Genomic DNA, 22199 nt, shown 5'->3' with positions numbered 1-22199 from the left:
TGGTTCTGGTCAGCATCCTCTGGTCCTTGAGCTTGTGGTTTATGCTGTGTTCTTGTTGGTAAAATGGCAGGGTTTAGAACAGTGACTTTCTAGGGTTCCCCAAAGCATCATTTCATTTAAATTCTCAAGTACGTTTTCTGATGACGATTTTAGACTCTGTCCTGTTTGCAGGTCAGATGTTAAATTCTGAGCGTTTAAGCCGTAGTACCGAGAAAGCACTTGAGAACCCCGGGCTTCTGGATGGATTCAGACTACCTTTTCCTTGATTGGTGCGATTCATGTGGTTTTAGAGTATGTAAATAATTCAGGGCTAGAATGATCCAGAGTGAGAGACGTGGACCTCAGAGCGAGTTGGCGTGTGGGGGAGGTGAGGACGGGATGACAGATTGCGGAGGAAAGGGCGTTTCTATAATTCATTCTCTCCCAGTCCATGTTTTATTTATGATCGCACAGGTGAAGGTTTAAATATTGGGAACATGGGGAGGGGACCTCTATGATCCAAAGCAGCCTTCACCGAGGAGTGCGTGCGCTGGAGATATGGTCATTTGTCTGAGGTCACAGCCAACAAGGTGCAGGGAGGGTAAGAATCTGGGTCTTGTGCTCCAGAGTAAAGCCCTCTCTTTTATGAGAGGATCCTAAGATGGGAAGGAGAAAGGTGAGTAGGAAACAGGAGATGAAGGGGGAAGCTGGAGACTCCATAGCTTCAGCCTTTGGAGCCAGGAGTGGAACGGTCCTGTGTCCTTGGAATGAAGAGTCAAGTAAGGACCAGAGCCCCTTAGCCGAGTGTGTGTGAGTGTGTTTGTGTGCACACTTGTGTGCGTGTACGCGTGTGCTCACATGAGTGCATGCGCATGGGAGTGTGGGTGGGTGATGTGGAATCGGGGGAGGTGTTAAGTGCACTGATCCTGCCATAGATTTTCTCTGCTGACTCTGATTGTGGAATGAGGTTGAAGCTGCTTGTTCAGGGCCAAGCAAGACCTTTAACCGGAGCAGGGAGAACTTGAACGCTCGGGGCATTAGGTGTGCTGGTGGTGATGCTGAGGAGAGCTGAAGTCGGACCCCGTTCTGCTGCAATTCCAGTTTCTTTTTGATGTGTGTGTATTTTTTTTTTTTAAATTTCCGATGCAAAAACTGAAGTTTTCCATGGAACGAATCTCTCTTTAATGGAGGCAGAATTTCCTCATCTAACTTTCATCATACATTTTATGAGAGAGCATTTCGTGGTTCGCCTTTTCAGAGACCTGGAGACTGTGTCCCTGAATGGCGGCTCATCACTGGGAGGTGGGGAGGCACTAGCTTGTGACCTGCGTGGTGCTAAGCCTCACGTCTCGGTGAGCAATTAAAGGGCTGGGAGCAGTGGGTAACCAGAGCATTAGCCAGTCCAAGGCAAGGATGAAAGATGATAATACTTTGAAGTCTGTGGCCCAAGCCAACAGCCATGAGGAACATGCCTTCCTCCAGCCAGCTCACAGGTATCTTCTTCAGGCCTCATGCTTCAGTCACCTTGTGAGGCCCTGTATCTTGTTGCTTTCGAGGCTTTTCACCTGCATATCTTTCCTGTAGCCATTTGCTTTCTCTCTCCCCCTCTTGTGTTCGTCTCCCTGCTCTCTTCCCTCATCCTGTGAGTAATATATCTTGGTAGTGTGTTTTAGTGTATTATTGTCTCATTAAAATTTCATGTTCTCTGTTCTTAATTTAAAAGCAGTTTTAGTCTTTGAATATATATGTATTTTACACACAAAACAAAAGGCAAACCCAATTAAAATGCTTTTTATTTCTGTGTGGCCTTCCATTGATTTTTTCCCCCTTCCCCCTTCTTGTTTGAGGTCAGTTGTGACTCTCTAGAAATTTTCCTAAGGTCTCTGTCATGTGGTTATTGTTTTAAAAACAAAACCAGCTATAACAGCAGAAAGTGTCTCCACCCTTACATTGTGAACCACCAGGGACACCCTGTCCCAAGAAATGTATCTTGTTTCTTCCTTCAGTGCAAGAAGTATTATTAATGTGTTTCATAAGAAGCCTGAAACTATACAGGGGCTGATGAAGGATGTGGGTCTCTTGTCAGTGAGTCTCGTAATGCCTAGCGGTAGGAAGCTGGCAGACTGCTCCCAAGACAGTCCATTCAGGGAGAATTCAGTGCACTAGCTGTGGTTCCAACCCAGCTACCTGTGCAGGACATACAACCCTTTAGAAAAGAGATAACTTTTCCCATGAATGCTGGGTTGATCTCAGGGTATCCTGTGCCCATTTTAGGCAGAGCTGTACATCAGCAGGTTGCTGGCATGAAATTCTAGATGCCGTGATGGAAGTGTATTGAAGTCTTTAATGTCCTTCTGTTTCTGATTTATTACAGATAAGATAAAGTATTTTAAAAAAGATAGTCTTTTAAGCATTTTGTTTATTTTAGTGTGTCACTGTGTTCTGTGGACATGTATATGCATATCTCCTCAGATGCCTTTGAAGGTCGGGAGAGGGTAACAGATCTCTGGGAGTTATAGGCAGTTGTGAGTCATCTAGCATGGGTGCTGGGAACTGAACTCCGGTCCTCTGCAAAAGTGGGAAGCACTCTTAACTGCCCAGCTTTCTCTCCAGCCCCATCATTGAGTCTTCATATGTCCTGGTCAGTGAGGTCAGTGTCTAAAGGGACCTTAAAAGCAAGAAGGTACCTTGAAGTCTTCAGTTCTTATACTAAGAGTCTACCTGAATTTTGTGTTTGACTTCATAATATCTATGCTAGTTTAGTGTGAACTATTTAAGTTGCTTTGCTGTTGAATACAGTTGATGGTCAGGAAATGCTTTGTTTATCCTGGCCTCTCTCTAAGTATTTACAGTAGTCTCCGACCCGGCTGGAGAAGCCAGGAGTAGGGAGGACCTCAGACCTGTTGGTGTTGAGAACTACCCTCCAGCCTCACTTGCTGGCTCTCTCAGGTCCTCAGGGGCAGACTCTTCTCACAGTAAGGTTTGTTCCCTCACTAGTGGCCTTTGCTTCTTTCTGTGGTGCCTCCTTTCAGATGCCCTCACATTTGAGATGTGTTTCTTCCTCTGCTCACCTGTTTCTGTTGTTCTTGCTGGTTTCCTTGTCTTCTTACACACACACACACACCCCTCTCTCTCTGTCTCACTCTCTCATCTCTCTGTCTCCATCTCTCACACACACTCTCTCATCTCTCTCTGTCTGTCTGTCTGTCTGTCACACGCATGCACAGGCATGGAGGGAGGTGGGGGGGTAGAGAACTACCAGAACAATGAGAAGACCTCTAAAGAAGGCAGTATCCTCCTGGTAACCCATTCCCTTGAGTCAGTCACTGAGGAGTTTGTGTTGCTGCAGGAACCAGCTCATAAACGCAGAGATGTTTAGCAGCCCAGGCCTGCTTATGTTAGCTCCGTTTAGGAATCTGAGAAGGGTCTCACAGGGCTGAAGCCACGGGGTTTTACAGGCCTGTGCTTATTGTGAGAAGAGCTTGATGGCTCACGGATGCCATCTTTCCGAAACTGCTTACATCTCCACTCAAAGCTGCCTTCCTTCCTGCCTTCAAAGCCATTGTCTTAGGATTTCTACTGCTGCAGGGAAACACCATCACCAAAAAAGCAAGTTGGGGAGGAAAGGGCTATTTGCTTTAAACTTCCATATTTAACTCTGTCATTGGAGAAAGTCAGGGCAGGCACCTCGAGGCAAGAGCTGATGCAGACAGAGACCAAGGAAGGATGCTGTGTACTGGTTTGTTCCTCATGCCTTGCCCAGGGTGCTGTGTTATAGAACTCAGGACCGCCAGCCTAGGGGAGGCATCACCCTCAATGGGCAGGGCCCTTCCACTTCAATCACTAATTAAGAAAATGGCCTACAGGCTTGGCACAGATTGGTTTTATGAAGGGATTTTTCTTAATCGAGGCTCCCTCCTCTCCGAATCCCTTAGCCTGTGTCAAGTTGTCATAAAACTAGCCAGCACAGCCAGTGCCAGTGACAGCTGATTGAGCCATTCTGCTGATGGCTCTGATCATCAGTGTGTCATCACTATCTGATTCCCTCCTGGAAAGAGCTTGGTAATCACAGTGGGCCGCCTGGATAATCTAGGACACTCTCCCATCTTAAACATCCGCTGTTAGCAACTTTCAAAATAGAGATTTCTTTTTCCTATCTCTCTCCTGTTTATTCTCCCTCTCCTTTCCCCCACGTGTGTGTGTGTGTGTGTGTGTGTGTGTGTGTGTGTGTGTGTGTACATACATGTATGATGTGTGTATAGGTGCCTGCAGAAGCCAGAAGAGCACCTTTGGTTCCCTTGGAGCTCGAGTCATAGGCTGTGCTAAGCTGCCTGATATGGATGCTGGGGACTGAACTTTGAAAGGGTTGTTTTGAAAGAGCAGCCAGAACACAGAAGTGCAGAGCCATCCCTCCGGCCCCTTGACTAGCCATCTTCATTCCATTTGAAACCTCAGATCCCCTTTGCCATTTAATATGTTCCTGCTCTCGGAGCTTAGGATCTAGACACTTTTGAGGGGGTCATTATTTTTTCCATGACAGTGACTTTACACCCTTTATTATTCCTCCTGATATTACTGTCATATTTACGAATTTCTCCAACTCCAGCCTTCCCTTTCCACCCTCTCAATATGGCAAAACATCACAGTTTTTGGTTACATTGATACTTAATATCAACATTGTTTTGGCAGAACAAATAGTGTTCGTGGCTGGGCCTTACACTATATTTCAATGGTACCTTTTAATGTAATTCACTAGCTTAATGACCTTACTTCAAGTTAGGTTTGGTTTTTTTCTTTTTTTAGTTCCCAAAGGCTTACACCGAGTTTTAAAACACCGGTGTGTCCTAACGTGCTTGTTTTTATTTTGTCACACGCCCCCAACCCCCCACCAGCATTCTTTCCAGGGTGTCCACCCTTCTCCACTGTTCTTCATTGTTGACCTGTAGGCCTGTGGTATGACTCCTGCTTGGAAGCGATCCGTGGGTTGCTACCTCTGTTTCCATCTTTTCTTCCAGAAGTTTCTGAGAGAGGGTCTGTGGGAGCCGATCATTTCAAACTTGCATATACTACATGGTCTTATTCTTTGTTAGCGCTTGGTTGGTGGCTTGGCTTATCTAGAACTTTTGGGTGAAAGGCATTTTCCATTATAGTTTTACTATATTATTATTATTATTATTATTATTATTATTATTATTATTATTATTAGACACGGTTTCTATAGCCTAGGCTGGCCTGGAACTTACTATATTGACCTGGACTCACAGGGATGTGCCTGCTTCTGCTCCTCCCCACCCCGACTCCGGTGGTGGGATTAAAGGTGTGTGACACCAAGTCCCTAACTACATTACAAAGGCCTTGCTACACTTTCCTGTAATTGGCAATATTGAGGCTGAGAGTCAGTATACCATTCTTGCTTTTGATTATTTATATTTTCTATGTTTAAACTTCTTTGTTTTAAACATGATTGGTGTGGGCCAGGTACAAGAGTACATGCTTGTAGTCTGAGCACTTGAGAGCGGAGGCCTGGGGGTCAGGAGGGCAAGGCCCTCTTCAGATATATAATGAGGTCCGGGCACTGCGGAACTAGAGAAACCCAGGCTTCTCTACATACAAGAAGACAATGGACTGGATCTGTGTGCTCTTTTGGTGAAGGCTTACATCCTTTATCTAAGGATTTCCTACGTGTGAATATTCACTTTTTTCCTCAATTTTCCTGGATTTTGTTCTTCAAAAGTCCTATTACTTAGACTTCCTGGACTGAGTTCATAATTCAAAAAGTTGTAAGTTCTCATTTTTTTCATTACTTTTATAGTTTTGAGGGGTCTCTTTTCCCTCAACCCTTTTCAACTTTTAATGTCTATGATGTACGTGTACATGTTTTACTTCCTAAGAATGCCTAGTGCCTGCAACTTCTCCCTCTCCACCTCCCTCTCTTTTTCTCCCTCCCTTTGTCCCCCACCCTCTTCCCTCCATATCCCACGCTGGGCTTGAACTCCAGATCCTCCAGCCTGTCTGCTTGCTGGCATTACAGATGTTCCTCACAACGCCTGGCTTCTTTATTTTTATTTCTGATGACTTTCGGAAAATTTCTGCTGATCTTTGTGTTGTCTTTGTTTCTCCTAAGTCCCCCTTTCTTTTGCCGATTTTGGTTGCAGTGTTTCCCGTTGGAACCATCTTCCCATGTTTGCTGATCTGTGCTTTGTTCATTTATATTAAGGGTGGACACTTAAATGTCCATCGGGCATCTGTAGACTGTGGGAAGGACCTGCTACTTTCCTTGTAGGATCATCCGTCAGAGAATCTTTTTATTTATTTCCCCAAAGAGAAAAACCTAGGTATCAGTAGATATTTCTGGGGCTTTCCTACAGAACGATTCCTAAAGAGGATTTAGCCAGCTCTGTCTCTCTGTCTCTCTGTCTCTGTCTCTGTCTCTGTCTCTGTCTCTGTCTCTCTCTCTCTCTCTCTCTCTCTCTCTCTCTGTGTGTGTGTGTGTGTGTGTGTGTGTGTGTGTGTCTGGTGGGAGGAGGAGTGGGCTGTTGTCATTTGCTTTAAGGCTTTCTTTCATCCAGTCCCACTGTCTTCTAAGAGCTTCCTCCCTTTCCTGAGCCCGAGTCTTCTGCTGACAGTACCAGGTGGATAGCTTCAGGAAAGGAGCTTCAAGAAATGTCTGGTTGTTCCTTGTCTGATTGATCATTCAGAAAGTAAGCTCTCCTCTTTAGCCCCACCCTGGCTCTCCCCTCTCAATCACTGATGCCTGTAGTTCTGAGCATTCGCCGGGTTCTGTGCTGGCCTTGGCCACTTAGTGTTCCTTGCTCAGCTGGCACTTAGATGAGCAGACAAAGCAGGGTGGCAGTTCAGCTGCTGCACAGTGATCGACAGTGACTTCCTGGGGTCTGCTGGCATGTCCTGGGTGCTGTCGTTTTCATTCCATTAAGAAACAGGCTTCTCTTTTGTTCTTTTCTTGGCATTCGAGGAGAAGCTAGAGGTAAAGAATGTTCAGCTTTCTGATTTTATCAGAGGTTTATTTCACCTCTTTAGGCAAGCCCTCGAGTTTGCCTGACGTCGAGTGTGTGCTCAAAAGATCCTCACCTGCACAAGCCTTTGTGGTGTTGTGAATTGAACCCGGGGCTTTGGGCCTGCTAGCAAGTCCTCCACCCCTCTGGTGTAACCCTAGGCCTGAGGTGGCTGCCAAACCCTTGAATACATGTCTCTACGGTCATTCGACTCCCAGACAGACCTGAAGATGCAATTTTACAGAGATCATGGCTTATTTTGAAGTAGACATAACCACAGGCAGCAGATTCCACCTTTTCCCAAGCTAAGTAGAAAGAAACATCATCACGGACTGCTGGGATCATGAATGGTGAGGTTCAGATCATGAATGGTGGGGCTGTGTTTTGCCCCATAAGTAACCATGTGGGCTATCTTGAGCAGTGTTAACCTATCTGGGTCTCAGTTGACTCAACCCACTTGGACAGGGGTTGGCTCAGTTCTGTGTTCTGAGGAGCTGCTGTGTGCAAAGCATGGTAGTTTTACGTCAGCTTGATAGATGCTAAAGTCACCCGAGAGCAGTGAGCCTCAATTAAGAAAATGCCTTTATAAGATCAGGCTGTGGGTGAGAGCCTCTAGGGCATTTTCTTAATTAGTGATTGAAGTGGTGGGGCCATCCCTTGGCTGTCGGTCCTGGGTTCTATCAGAGAGCAGGCTGAGCATAGTCATGAGGAGCAAGCCAGTCAGCAGTATTCTTCCATGGCCTCTGCATCAGCTCCTGCCTCTAGGTTTCTCCTCTGCTTGAGCTCCCGTCCTGACTTCCTTTGTTGGTATAGTGTAAGCTCACGAACCCCCTTCCTCCCCAACTTGCTTTGTGGTCATGGTGTTCGGTAGCACCCATGTAGTCCTAAACTAAGATAGCATGGTATTAGGACTCTTCCAGAGGTTACGCTCAGGCAATCATGTGGTCTTTTGCATGTTCATCTGTTGTGGGGTAACATTGGCTCCGTGTCTTTCTCCAAAGCAATACTCAGTGTCTCCTTCGTACATCTTATCTCTTATCTCTTTCTAGACTGTGGCCGCCATTGTAGGAAGGTCATCTTCCTGTCTGCGGTGGTCCGAGGTGTCTAGACTGTGGCCGCCATTGTAGGAAGGTCATCTTCCTGTCTGCGGTGGTCCGAGGTGTCTAGACTGTGGCCGCCATTGTAGGAAGGTCATCTTCCTGTCTGCGGTGGTCCGAGGTCTCTGCCACAGTCCTTGGCACATAGTGGTTTACATTCAATGTTTTTTTTTTTTTTTTCCTCCCACTGAGGAAAGCTTGAAAGAACATGATAATGCAAGTCTGTCAGAATCTACAGTTTTCTCAGAGAAACAATTTACATGCAGGGGTCCTGTTGTACGTTTCCTGGCCACTCATGCAGGGGAGAAATTCAGATGTGTTGATATTGAGGTCAGTGGAGATAATGGAAGGTTTAGGAAGGATGGCAGCCCTAGCCCTGAGGATTGCCCCCACCTCCCCACGGCAGCTGGGTTGTGGTCATGAACTTGTTCAATAAGCCTCATATTGTTATAATGTAAGGTGGATTTCATCTTAACCCTGACAATGAATTACATATGGATTGCACATAGATAGGTGTTTAAAAATACTTAGGGGCTTTTTCATAGCTTACTCTGGCATTCTTAAGCCTACGAACTATGTGCCAGGACTGCCAAGTGGAAGTTTCAGGGATTGATTGGCTCCACTGAGGACCTTTCATGGTGTGGGTGGCTCCCTGACAGATTGCACTGGGAGACCTGGAGCACCTTTTCAGGCAGGGCTCTCCTCCCACTGACAGCAGTGCAGGAGAATCAATATCGATAAGGGAGATGAAATACCGTTAAAACATCTGGAAAGGGCTTTGCTTTTGATTTGCTAAGTGAATAGTTTTAAGTACCAGGGGATGTACCGGGCTCCAGGAAAATGGCACCTGTTCTCCTGGCATTATAGGCTAGGGCCCAGTTGTCCAGCGTGGGAGTCACTAGCTGCTTGTGACTCTGTGAATTCATTTAAATGGGCTACCCGTATAAATTCAGTTTCTCACCCACATGGGCCACTGTTGAGTGCACGGTGACCCTGTGCTTGGTGACAGTTCTGGGGATATCGCCAGACCTCTTGCTTCATTTCAGACAGTTCTTTCAGGCAGGCTGGATTGCAGACCTGAGACTCTTGTTGCTACACCAGGTATCTGTGACTAACTTTGCTTTGTGGTGGGCACGGCAGAGGCACGGGGAGTTGTTTGCTTAAGGTTCTGAGGTTGGCTGGACTGAGGTGGGTCTCTTCATGGTGAGTGTCGATCTCTCCCTTGAGTGATGCAGAGGTGGAGAGAGACTAGGAGGCTGGCCTCCCTTTCCACGCCACTTGATTCAGATCCCGCCTCAGCTCTAGAGCAGCTCAGTGCCTCAGTTGTGGAAAAAGTAAGACTTCATGGAGGAGGAAGGGGAGGAGGGAGAGTAGATGATCCAGTCACGCAAATGTTAGGAGCTGGACCCAGCTGTCACAGTAAATGCAGGTCACTGTTATTGTTGAAACGGAGTTGTCACATGTAGCCCAGGGCAGGTTCAAATGTCCGATCCTTTGTCTCTACCTCTCAGGTCTGGGCTTGCTGGTGAGCCATCTTGTTTGGTTTTATATGGTCCTTCTTGTATCCTAGGCAAGTATCCTCCCAGTCGAGAGCCATCCTCCATCCACTGTAACCACTGTTACAAAGAGTCAAACAAGGGCAGGAGTTAGAGAGGCCATGAAGCATCTTCAAATAGAAGACTGGAGACTGGAAAAAGAATATTGGCAGGTGAAGCTGTGTTTCTAGACCCACCGGTCACCCAGAGCAGGGCTGAAGTGATGATTTCAAAGCCAGGGGCTGCTTTGGTCGTGTGAAAGTGCCAGCATGTTCCCAGTCGTTTGTCTCCTCAGACTGATCACTCAAACCTTGGATCTTTTTCTGTCTCCTTCCTGTTTTGCCTCATCTTGTCACCATAGAGTCCTCCTCCCATCTCTTGTCCTCTGGGAGAAGTGGGGTCACATCACATGCTAGAACCAAAGGAGTTCAGATGACAGAAGTTGGGTCAGTTAGCAGTCGGGGCTTGATCTGCTCTTCAGGGTTTCAGGTCTTGGTGATGTCATTCCCACCATTGGCATCTTGCCAGCAGGCCTATCTAACATACTGCTCTGGGGATGCTGGTCTCAGGGTTGGCAGGAAGAGCCCTGCTTTTATATGGAACTTTAACTTAGGATGTGTCCTACAGCTGGTGGGCAGTGCACAACAAACCCCAGGACTGGATTGCAGTTTGGGGGCAGTTTGGGTTACATAGATATCACATACATGCACACGCACACAATCAGCAGCTAGCATGGTTAAAGATGTAGATCCATTGCCTAGCATGTGCAGGGGTCGGGCTTCTAACCTCAGTGAGAGAAAGGGGCCTGGTTGCCCCTGACAGGCAGTCAATAATGCGTTTCTGGTATTGCGGTAGGATGGGTATATTTGCTCTGACAAGGTAGGAGTGGGACACTCAGGCAAGAAGGGCACTTTGGACCTCCACGAGGGATGTGGTATCATGTCTCACCCAAGTTGGGAGCATAGGGCAAACAGTAAGTCTAGTGGTATGTCTGAGGCACGTGTCTATAAATGGCTGACCCAGGACTGACCTGTGAGGTGACTGACTTCCCAACAACCTGAATTCTCAAGGTCGAGCAGGAGTACAGGTTGCCTGAGTGCTGATGTTCAGGAGCATTGGGTACTCAAAGCTTAACCTGTAATCTGTCAGCCATTTGCATCTGGGTGGTGTTGTGGCTTTTGTGCGGTGGCTACAATAGGAATAGGTGTCTAGCAGGTTCTGGACTTGCCTCTCTGCTCACAAGTCCGCATGAATGGTCATTACTCATTTATAGAGTACCTCGTGCATTGACTATTGACAGTAGCCTGTAGGCTGACCTTTGAGCTTGGTTTCCCAGTAGGAAAGGGCATGCACCGTAGAATCCAAAGTGCCTCCCATTGCTTAGAGTCTGTGTGGTACTCAGTAGCTGTACACATAAGCAGTTTCCTTCTCTGATGTACAAATTTACAAAATCATTTGCAGGTTTCTCTTCTCTACGTGCATTGCCTTTGGTCAGGGCAATGCCAGAGTAGTGTTGGGTGACGGTCTTCTGTGAGCAGAAGCTATATTGGTCAAGGCTCACTGTTTATTTTAGCAAGTAGAGTGGGGAATGGGGGCATTTTCCTGGTGTATTGTTATTAGGGAATCTTCCCAAGGCCAATGTGGCTCAGACACTGGGTTCTCCTGCTCTTGGCCTTGCTCCCTAGACAGAGAGCATGGCACACTGTGACAGGGGACTGGCAGGATCTTGAGGATAGGGGATGAGGTAGGTAGGGCTGGAACTGGAGCTGGGAGATCTAAATCACTGCTCCAGTGGCCTGGTCAGTAGAGATCTGGGCAGAGAAGCTAAGGCCAGAGCATAGGGCTGTTTTTAAGCCGAACAAAGAGAACAGAGGCTCAGGAGAAAGCAAAATCCCAACAGGGATTGAAATTACAGTAGCCAGAGGAAGCTGGGAGAGCCTCAGGCTTCCGCAGAGTTTGGTGGTGACTGTTGGAAATCAGATTACCAGGCCTACAAACCCTGACCAAGGTATTGTAGGCCTTCTCAGACCATTTTATGTTTCCTTTGTGGTACATGGTGCGTCTGTGAGCCAGCACTAGCAGGTGTGAGGGGGCAAGGCCTCTTGGGAACTGGGAAATATTAGTCATCCCTGCGCACTGATAGAAGATAGGCGCTTTGTCAAGACAGCTGTTGTGGGAGGCCCCACGGCTGCCAACCAGCCTGCATGACAGTCCACGTTCTTGGTGCTGTCTTTAATTATTAAAGTTCTGGGCTATTTAAATGCTCACCTGAAGGGTCATCGTGAATAATTTTCCCTTCCTCAGCTCCAGCAGAGAAGGAGTTTGTGGCCTGTGGTTCTGCATTCCACAGGTGGCTCACGGAAGCCTCAGGAACGATGCCCTTGATTGCAGGGTGCAGACCTTGTGGGTTGCACTTGCTTTCAGGTTTATTTTGAGTGCGTCCTTAATTTCGAGAATACAGTGTTTCTTTTTTACCGTTGGCCAGTCAGAGAGACTGCTGCTGGAGTAGGTAAAATAGTTAATACGTCATTAAACTGCCAGCAGCCTTTGATTGGTGGTACCTATGGCAACTTGTGTAGTTTTTAGGAATCTCTTGGGAGCTCCTGTACGTCTCAGAGAAAAGATGGAGTAGGAAGTTTGGGGGGTGTGCCTGAGAGCTTACCTGCTACGCTTTCCCTTGAGGTTAGGGTTAGGGTAGGGCTATGTCAGTCCTTCAGAGATTGGAGGTCAGTAGTTGACTGGACAGGAGGAGAGCAGGATTGGAGAGGAGACTCAAGGTTCCTTTTGGAATGGTTCATTCTTTGGTTTTATTGGTCTCTGAGTGTTGGTGTTTACACTCTCCATCGAGCCCCAGGACTTCAGTATGTGTAGGTTCCTTGGCCTCTGGTATTCTTTTCTCCCTTCACTTTAGCTCTGGTCATCCTCAGAGCTCATTTGAAACACCATGTGCTTGGGGAGACCTCCTTTGGCCCTGCAGACTAAGTTAACCTCTTAGTTTCTCATGGTTTTGTATTTTGGACAGAACACTCTTCACAGCATGTGTCTCAGCTGCTGGGTAAGGCTCGTTGGTGTGCCCATCCCACCAGTCTGTGGGCTCCTTGAAGAGAAGGACAGGGCCATGTCTTACCACCCCCATATCCTAGCAAATATCTGACTCACAGCAAGGGGTTCTCCTAGCTGTAGTGCAAATTAAATCATCCGATGATTTGCTAAGTTTTGGGGTTTTATACAAGATTCCAGGAAAAAAAAGAAACGATACCACCATCACCATCACCATCACCACCAACAATAGTAGTAGTAGTAGTAGTAGTAGTAGTAGTAGTAGTAGTAGTAGTAGTAATAGTAGTAGTAATAAGAATAAGAATAAAATTAACAGCCCTGCTTTCGCTTTCCTCAACAGAATCCTCAAGATATCCACTGAATCAGAGGAGAAAACAATTATCAGTTGAAGTTCTATTTATTCTTTTTTTTTTTTAATTAACTTGAGTGTTTCTTATTTACATTTCGAATGTTATTCCCTTTCCCGGTTTCCGGGCCAACATCCCCCAAACCCCCCCTCCCCTTCTTTATGGGTGTTTCCCTCCCCATCCTTCCCCCATTACCGCCCTCCCCCCAACAGTCACGTTCACTGGGGGTTCAGTCTTAGCAGGACCCAGGGCTTCCCCTTCCACTGGTGCTCTTACTAGGATGTTCATTGCTACCTATGAGGTCAGAGTCCAGGGTCAGTCCATGTATAGTCTTTAGGTAGTGGCTTAGTCCCTGGAAGCTCTGGTTGCTTGGCATTGTTGTACATATGGGGTCTCGAGCCCCTTCAAGCTCTTCCAGTTCTTTCTCTGATTCCTTCAACAGGGGTCCTATTCTCAGTTCAGTGGTTTGCTGCTGGCATTCGCCTCTGTATTTGCTGTATTCTGGCTGTGTCTCTCGGGAGAGATCTACATCCGGTTCCTGTCGGCCTGCACCTCTTTGCTTCATCCATCTTGTCTAATTCTATTTATTCTTTAAAAGAAATGCATGGATTTCTTTTTTAAAATACTGTAGATTTTATGATTAGCTTATGCTTAAAGCTACTTAACTAGCAGGAAGCTGTGATTGAGCACCAGTGACTGCTGCTCTCAGGAAGAGGCGGGCAAATGGAAAGGTTTTTACATTAATGTATGGTGGGCACTGTGTTAGGCCATGTTGACATAGGGATATGTATGGTGGGCACTGTGTTAGGCTATGGCGACATGGGGATATGTATGATGGGCACTGTGTTAGGCCATGGCGACATGGGGACACTCAGGAAGGGGTGGGGCCTGAACCCACAGAAGGCATTCCCAGTAGCAGACAGAGGAACCAGCATGCGCAGAGGCAAGGTGGTACAGAAGGCCTTTAGTGAGGGTAAATGCTGTAAGAAGGCTGGAGCGTGAGTCAGAAGCAAGGGCTGCTAGGTGCTCTCGACTCTGATTGGGGCCATTTGGGAATGGAGGATCCCAGCTGGGAAAAGCTGGGCAGGACAGACCTGCGCTAGTGGGGAAGAAGAGAAATGTGCTAAGGTGTCTTAGGAAGTCACGGCATAAGGAATATGTAGGATTCACACGAACAGGGCTGTGTTGGGTAAGAGGGACCGTGCTGTAAACAGTGAACATGCTCCTGGGTCTTCACTGCACAGTGCATGGGCTGCCTTTTTCTAGAACCTTCATCTGACCACCCTGTGAGGTTCTTATTTTTCTCTACCTAGCATAGGTTTTATCTTAACGTGACTGAACGAACCCTCTTCTGGGCTACAACCTTGCTTATGAATGAGAGAGTGGTGTGCAGTATAAGTACATGTGCCTCGTGTTTCCTCACCTGTGTGATGAAGCTCGCTCTTTCCCCCTTTTTCTCTTTTTGTTTTGTTCTTTGTTTTTAAGTCCAAGACATGAAGTAATTACGTAATTAGAGTCCACATTGAGTGCGGCTAGATAAGGTGTAATTAAAGAAGAAAGCCTAATTTTGGAAGAATGATAAGCGGTCATTTGACTTAGTCTGGGCCCAAATCCAATCTTGGAAGAACAGTAAGAGGTCATTTGGATATAGGGAGCTTGAGGCCACCCAGAAGCCCAGACTGGCCTGAGAGCTAGATGGATTCCATTTCAGTTCACTGTGGAAGCCATTCAGTGGGCATCCTCTTGACACAAGTTATTATGGGAGGCCCAGCTGAGTCAGTACCAGAAGACCTGGATTTCAGGGAGGGCATGAGGGGACATGGCTTAAGAATAATTAGGACATTCTAGACCAGGAGTTCAAGACAACTGGGGTGGATGTGGGGTTGGGGATGGGGTAGGGGAGGGGCAGGTGCCCTTTAAGCCATGCTTTGAGAGGGAAGGAGAATTGCAAGTGCAAGGACAAGCAGCACTTGGATGTTTTTGGGATGAATGCCAATGCCAGGTTTGGAGGTAGAAGGGACATGGCCATGTTAGTTATTTTGCGGTTCGACGAGGTCATGCTTCTATGGTCCTGGCAGTTTGACAGACAGCAGTAGGCTGATCACAATTATGGAGGAGTCACAGTTGTTGCAGGTGGTAGAGGTCAGGGCAGACTTCTTTGTAATGAATGGGTTTGGTAGGAGAGGGGAGGGGAGGTGGGTTCAAAAGGAGAGAAGGAAGTTTCGTGAACCCCCAAAACTTTGTTCTTAATCCCGCCCTGCTTTGGAACCAGTGGAGAGACCAGTCACTTCCTTTCCTGAGCACGGGAGAGTCACCACTATGGTTTGAACTTCTTTCAGACTCTCTAGTCATCAGAGTCCCAGGCTCTGGGGCAGAGGGAAGGGTCTGGGGCGAGGACTGGTGGGGCCACCCAAAGGTGGTGAGAGAAGAAACCACATAGTCTTCTTCTTTGTCCTCACAGAATGAGCAGGAGGCACTCTGGTGACCAGGTTTGAGTCATCTTACATTTCTGAAACCGACATAATGTATGTAAAGTTTTATTGTGTGCCAGTGTTGAAAATTAAGTGCTCTATTCTGGGGCGGGGCAGAGGAGTTCATCTTCCTAAACTCATGGACAGGAAATTGTTAGGTTAAGGACCTGCTGAAGTTGCTGTCTCTCCCAAGGTCAGTCTTGGGAAACTTATGTGGCCTCAATCTTGAGAACCTCTGTGCAAAGAAGGTTGCCTGGCAGAGGAGGACTTGGGCAGAGCCTTGCAGGCTGAGCTGCAGGGAAAGAGAGGAAGGACCTTCAGAGGAGAGAACAATTATATCTATGATGCAGACTGCATTGTACTGAGTCCAAGAAGCAGGAGGGCAAGCTATGCTCTCTCTGTTTGTTTTTGAGATAGGGTCTCACTGAGTAGCCGTGGCTAGCCTGGAGAGCAGGCTGACCTCAACCTCAGAGATCTTATCCACCTCTTCCTCTGGAGTGCTGGGATTAAGGGTGTGTGCCATCACATCCAGAATACTTTCTGAATCCTTAGCATTTGGTCTGAGTTCCCTAATTGTGATGGCTAATTTTGGTTGTCAGCTTGACATACTTGGGATGAGGGAACCTAATTTAAGAATTAACTTTTATCAGATTGACTTCTGTTGATCATTTTCTTAATTGCTCGTTGATCCAAGGCCCCAGCCTACAGTGGATGGTGTCACTTCTGGGCATGTGGCGGCTGAGGAAGCGTTCCTCTGTGGTCATTGCTTTAGTTTCTGCCTCTAGCTCCTGCCCTGGGTTCCCTTAAAGATGGACTGTAAGCTGTAAGCCAAATTGAGGCCTTCCTTTCCAAACTAGACTTGGTCATGATGTCTTATCACAGCAACAAAAAGCAAACTAGGACAGTAATCCTTTCATCATTCCTGCCTGTGATTTTCCTGGGCCGAGGATAAGGCTGTGGGATTGGAGGAGGAACCTGTTTATCTAGGGTCTTAGCGGTGGCATGGTATTTCATTTTATTTCCATTTCCAACTCCTGTGGCAGTCAATACCCGCTTCCCTTCTGGCTGCCTTGGTGCCTTGGAAATGCAGGACAGAGAGAATGACTTGGCACTGACGCTCATGCCCAAGACCAGCACTTTCCTAAAACATGGCTTTACCTCCTGTTCATGGCATAGCATTCCAGTATAGTAACTGCTGCTGGGGGCACTCAGAGCTCATCACCTGATGACCCCTGATTTACAAATTTGGAAACTGGGACTCGGGAAGGAGAGAGGATATGTTGAGGTCAGGGGCAGAGTGGAGATGAGATGTTGAAGTCTGAAGCCTGGTCCTTAGAGCTATTTTAAGGCTCCCTGTGGAAAAGTTTGTATTTAGACAACAATGGAAACCTTTGTCCAGAGAGTTGGTGTGGGCAAGGGTTGTGTCTGAAAGGTCCTCTGTGTGTTTGTACGCACGCATTCGTGAGTTTCCTTCACTATAACCTCGGATGCCTTTGAACTAGCCCAAAGGATTCCTTCTGACCAAAGGCTTTGAACAGGTGGAAAGCGCTTAGGAAGAAGGGGAAAGATCAAAAGCCACAGAAATAGACTTGTAAACTGTAGGCCTGGCTAAGGGGAGTTTTCATTGGTTGGACATTGACCGTATAAGGCAATCTTTAGGTGTCATTTTATGTCATTGCTGTGGCTTCACCATCAAGTAGGTATTCTCCCACAGATTGTCAGCAGGTGACTCTACCCAAAGTCATAGGATTTGTAATACAGGGCCAGGAGAGTGTGCTGGTCACTTTGCTGTCACTCTGATAAGATATCTGGGATGATGAACATACAAGGAAGAAAGGTGTATTGGCTCATAGTTTCAAAAGTCTCTCAGTCTGTGGCAGTCTGGCCTTGGCATCAAGGCCAGCAGCAAGGACAGTGGAGGTACATGAGGGAATTGCTTGTGGCACACAGGAGACAGAAAGACAGTATGGGCCCAGTACCCTTGTCTTGGCCATTCCTCTGTGCCTTTCATTAGGCTCTCTCTACCTTCTAAACATCCTACCATTCCCCAGTAACACTGCTGACTAGAGACCACATCTTCAACTTAGGCTTTTAAAGATCCAAACTATAGCTGGGCCAGGTGGCACACACTTTAATCCCAGCATTCAGAGGCAGGTGGATTGCTGGAGTTCAAGGCCAGCCTGTCTACAGAGCGAGTGCTAGGACAGCCAGGGCTACACAGAAAGACTGCCTCAAAAAAACAAAACAAAACACCCCAAATAGATAAAGAAAACTTGTAAAGCTTGGAGCCTGCTCAGACACACACACACACACACACACACACACACACACACACACACACACACACACCACACATGCACATACACCATAATACACACGTACATGCACACACACACACACACACACACACACACACACACACACACACACACACACGTACACATGAGAGAGAAGGGGAAGGGGAGGGGAGAGACAGAGACAGAGAAAGAGAGAAAGAAAGAAAAGAAAGCAAAAGAGACTGTGTGTCTCATGAGAGGTAGAAGTGTTTTAGGTTTTGTTTTGGTTTTTGCCTGACATATAATAGACAGTTGATGAAATGGAGCGGACAAATGTTCAGAGATAGCAGGCCTAAGGCATGCTGGGCAACTGTAGCCTTTGGTGGCCGGAGTCAGGTAGATGGGAGTCAGAAGGTAAGGAGCTTGAATTTAGGCTCCACAACAGCAGTTGGGTCTGTTCTATGGGAGAATGGCTGTGATCACCTTCTTCTTGCTTTCTGGGAGTGGTTTCACCATTCTCCCAGTATAATTACCAACAGCGCCCCTGCCAGTTTCAGATGTCCCTGTGGTAAACTTTATGTGGGTGGTAAATTTTATGGCTCAGCAGTCTGTGAGGGTTCCATAGTAGGGACATGGTTGAGCAGGCTTAGGGAGGAGAGTGGCCAGGTGATGAGACGCCCTCTAGGCTGGCCGTTCAGACCCAAGCCTCAGGAGCTGCAGTTGATACCAAGGGAGTAGTTACGAAATGACACCACACGAAATGACACCACGCGGTCTCTAAAACGGGTCCAGGCAGCTTTCCCAACAAGCATTTTCTAACTGGAAGTCATGATTGATAAGAAAAAGAAATACTACAATCTGCCCGTCTCCTGAACAATTAAGAGCCAGAGAAGCTTCTGCCCAGCCTCTCAGAGGGGCTGGAAAATCCTTCAGCTATTCACTTTCTTAAACCTGCCATTGTCCTCTGGAATTTAAAATAGGTTATGAGTGTGCTTGATGCCAGGAAAGATAAATCTGTGAGGAGGATTGCAGTCAATACATTTCCTTTTTAAGTAGAAACAATATGAAGAACTCGATTCAGTCCTGACTCAGCCCCGCTCTGTTGTCGCGATTGTGTAAAACCTGAGCTGCTCTATGTCTGTGTCACACTGTTGATATTCCCCTCCGTCCCTCCAGCCTAGCAGCCCCCACAGACTCCGAGCCTTTTTAGGCCATGTACAGCTAGCCGTTTTCTTGGGCCCTGCAAAGACGTGGTGTGATGAGTGCTGGGTGATTTTGTTTTCTGTCTAGGGGAGCTCTTCAGGGTGACCATTCAGCTGTGCTCCCAGATGCACCTTCTGATCTGAAGAAGTTGGGAAGCTAAATTCTTTAGGTTTTTCGTGTCTAATAGAAGATGATTAACTTTTCGAGTGTTTGATACAGTTTAGATGTCAGAACACTATAAAAATACACAGATGGGTGTAGCTGATTCTCTTTTGTGTCTGCTCTCCTCCCTAGGCTCAGTTAGGGAGAGTAAGCACATAGACCAGTTTTCCCAGTGCCATTCCAATTTTTTTTTTATGGTCCCAGCATGTGGTCAGTGACATCTTCTTTCTCAGTAATTCAGTTTCATACCACAGATAGATAATCCTTTTTTCATTAGTTTCTTGCATATCCTTCCAAGACGTCCACAGGCAGGTTCGTGCATAAAGGGGAAAGGGGAGACGAGTTGCTTTTATCACTTAACAGTGTGCCCTGGAAACTTGCTACGTCCAGGCAAACAGAATGTCCTCCTCGTTGGCTATTGACTCCTGTCTAGGGGTTACGGCTGTCCGTCTAAGAAGCAAAAGGCTGTAGGAAGGGAAGGCATCTATTTTTAAGACAAGCGAGTCCAGGAGGAGGCTTTGATGCTGGAAGTCATTGTTAGACAGCATCTTTGTGTTTGGTGCTTTGGAGGAATGAACTTCACCCTCACTGGTTGGGACCCTTGAGGCAGTTTTCTCTGGCTTCCTAATGTTCCAGCTCATGTTGTGGTGACTTCCAGCCACAGACTTGTTTCATTGCTACTTCATAACTGTAATTTTGCTATTGTGATGAATCGTAACGTAAATATCTTGATATGTAGCTACAAAAGGGCTTGCAACCCACAGGTTGAGAGAACCACTGCCTTGGTCTAGCTCAGATGCCTCAGTCCTTCAGCCAGGCTTTCCTGATTTACCGGCCACAATTCTTTGGTATCTCCAGTCATCCACTCATCCGTCCTTCCCTCTGTCTGTCCATCTGTCTGTTATACCAGCCAGTGTTCAGGGAGTGCTTCCTAAGAGTCAAGACCTTTGTTAGATATATACTTGGGGAAGAAAATGATGTGAACTTTGCTCAGAGAGTTAGACCCCAGGGGTGCTGAGGAAACAGTGCAAAGGGTGCCTGGCCTCTGTGGACCCTGGGAGGGGTCGGGGTGAGGGTGGGGCTCCTGCTTTTCGGTTTCTATTACCTTTGCCTTATCTGTGCTGTTAGATATTTATGTTGTCTCCAGCTCTGGCCCCTGTCTTTTTGCTGCAGTCCCTGGTGTGGTGTTTTGTATTTAGTAGCTATTCGGGCATTTCTTGAACAGGGTGAACAAAAGCCCACATTAGTTAAATGAACCTAAAATCAAGTGTACTGAGGTGGTCTTCACTGCTCTTAGCCATCATGGTCTGTGTGGTCAGCTGGTATCCTCTAAGGGTCCCTCTAAGTCAATGTCTTCCCCTCCCTTTAGTCTCTCTTTACCAACCTAAGGAGTCTCTGCCCTCCCTTCTACCATTAGCTCTGCCTTTGTGAGAAAACAGGCTCCCTGACAGTGCTGCAGACTGGGGAGCCACAGGCCCACCCCCAACTCTGGGCTGAAGGAGGCGCCGGATCCTTTGGGCTCTTCTGTCTGGTGGCCTAGCAGCTCTTCCTTTCATCTAATAACTTCAGCTTCCTCTGTAGCTTCCTGGTGCCACAGGGCTGATCCTTCCAGGATAAGAAATACTGAGTTCCGGAAATTGACCTTTTAATACAGTTAAAAAGGCCGCTGGGAGACTGGGGATGACCAGCCGTGTAGCCTTGAGCCCTTCCGTGCTGTAGTTAGCATGACAGGCAGGTCCAGGTCCTCAGCTGTGGTGAACCAGAAGCAGCAGCAGAGTTGGGTTGTCATGGGAAAGGCTTTTGGCCCGATGTTAACAGCTGGTTTCCTAAGTGTGTAGAAGCAGCCTCTGGGAGGAAGAGGTGAGATTTGCTTAACGGCCCAGCGTCCCCTCATCTCTTCTTTCCACAATAGCTTTTCTCAGGAAGTAGGGATGTGGTATGGTCTTTCTCTGGGAAGTCTGTTCTGAGTCCATGTTTTAAATGCAGACCGTGTGCCCAGCACAGCTCTGGAGTCATCTTGGCCTGTGAAATCAGTTATTCTTAAGCTTCGGGGAGCAGAAAGACCCTTCGTGGTGCTTACGTGTGTCCTTCTGCATTAGAGGGTAAAGGCTTGCATTTCTAGTATGCTCCCTAGGCTATGCAGACTGTATCTGGATATTTTCAGCTTGAGGTAACACAACCTAAGCTAGAATGGCTAGCAACTGGGAAACTAATTCTTTCTTAAACAGGAGGGGTTTCTTGTGGCCCATTCTATGAGATTCTGTGACTTGTGACAGCCTGATTGCAGACCTTGGATGGGCCTTAAGAGTTGACCATCGTGATGCCTGAGTGAAGGCAGCAAGTCCCCAGGTCCTGCTTGCCTTGCTATCCTTAGCATTGAGGGCTACAGCATTTCCACAAACCTGTCAGACTTACACTTCAGGCCTGAAGGCTACAGACAGATGCTGGCACTGTCTCAGGACTCGGGAAGCTTCTGAAGTATACCACACACTCTTCCCCCTTACATTCTAGGCTGGATTTAAGTCACATGTCTTTCTGAGCCAGTCATGGAGCAATCATTCCTGTTGGGAAGGGATTACACTTCTTTGTTCATGAAGTGGAGAAGCAGGGGTTCTGGACCCAGATGTAGGGTGGGCTTTACTCTGTGTTTAAACCGGGGCAGTACCCAAACAAACAGAGGCTTGATCCGGAAGGGTGAAGCAGCCTCTCAGGCTGGCAGGGCTCCCATCAGGACCCCGAGCACAGGTGCTTCGCCACACCCAGGGAACAGGGACAACACTGGCTATGATGTCCTGTGCCCTCAGGGTTGCTGGAAAGGTTATCTCTACTGTGCAGCTGAGGAAATGAAGCTCAGTGGGGCTTAGTAACTTGTCTCAGAAAAACCCCTTATCATAAGGTTGTGGGGGTTGGGAGAGAGAGACTCGAGGTGTGTGAAGACCCATTAGCTCTAAGAATACAGACATCTAACATCTCTGATGTCCAAGCAGCCCCCTTCATCTCTTATCTCCCATGACTGTAGTTATTCATGGCAGCAGGTCTTCCTCAGAACAAGAGTA

General features: G+C 47.2%; 1 protein-coding gene across 10 annotated transcripts in view; it reads left to right on the top strand.

Annotated features, from left to right (window-relative positions):
• The window catches only part of Sorbs1 (sorbin and SH3 domain containing 1), a 222380-nt gene that overhangs the window by 2457 nt on the left and 197724 nt on the right, over positions 1 to 22199 (top strand). The window lies entirely within an intron of this gene.

The sequence above is a fragment of the Rattus norvegicus genome, chromosome 1 (assembly GCF_036323735.1).
Source record: "Rattus norvegicus strain BN/NHsdMcwi chromosome 1, GRCr8, whole genome shotgun sequence".
In the NCBI taxonomy this organism is placed as follows: Eukaryota; Metazoa; Chordata; class Mammalia; order Rodentia; family Muridae; genus Rattus; species Rattus norvegicus.
Note: the sequence above shows the minus strand (reverse complement) of the source record. Positions and strands in the feature narration are given on the sequence as shown.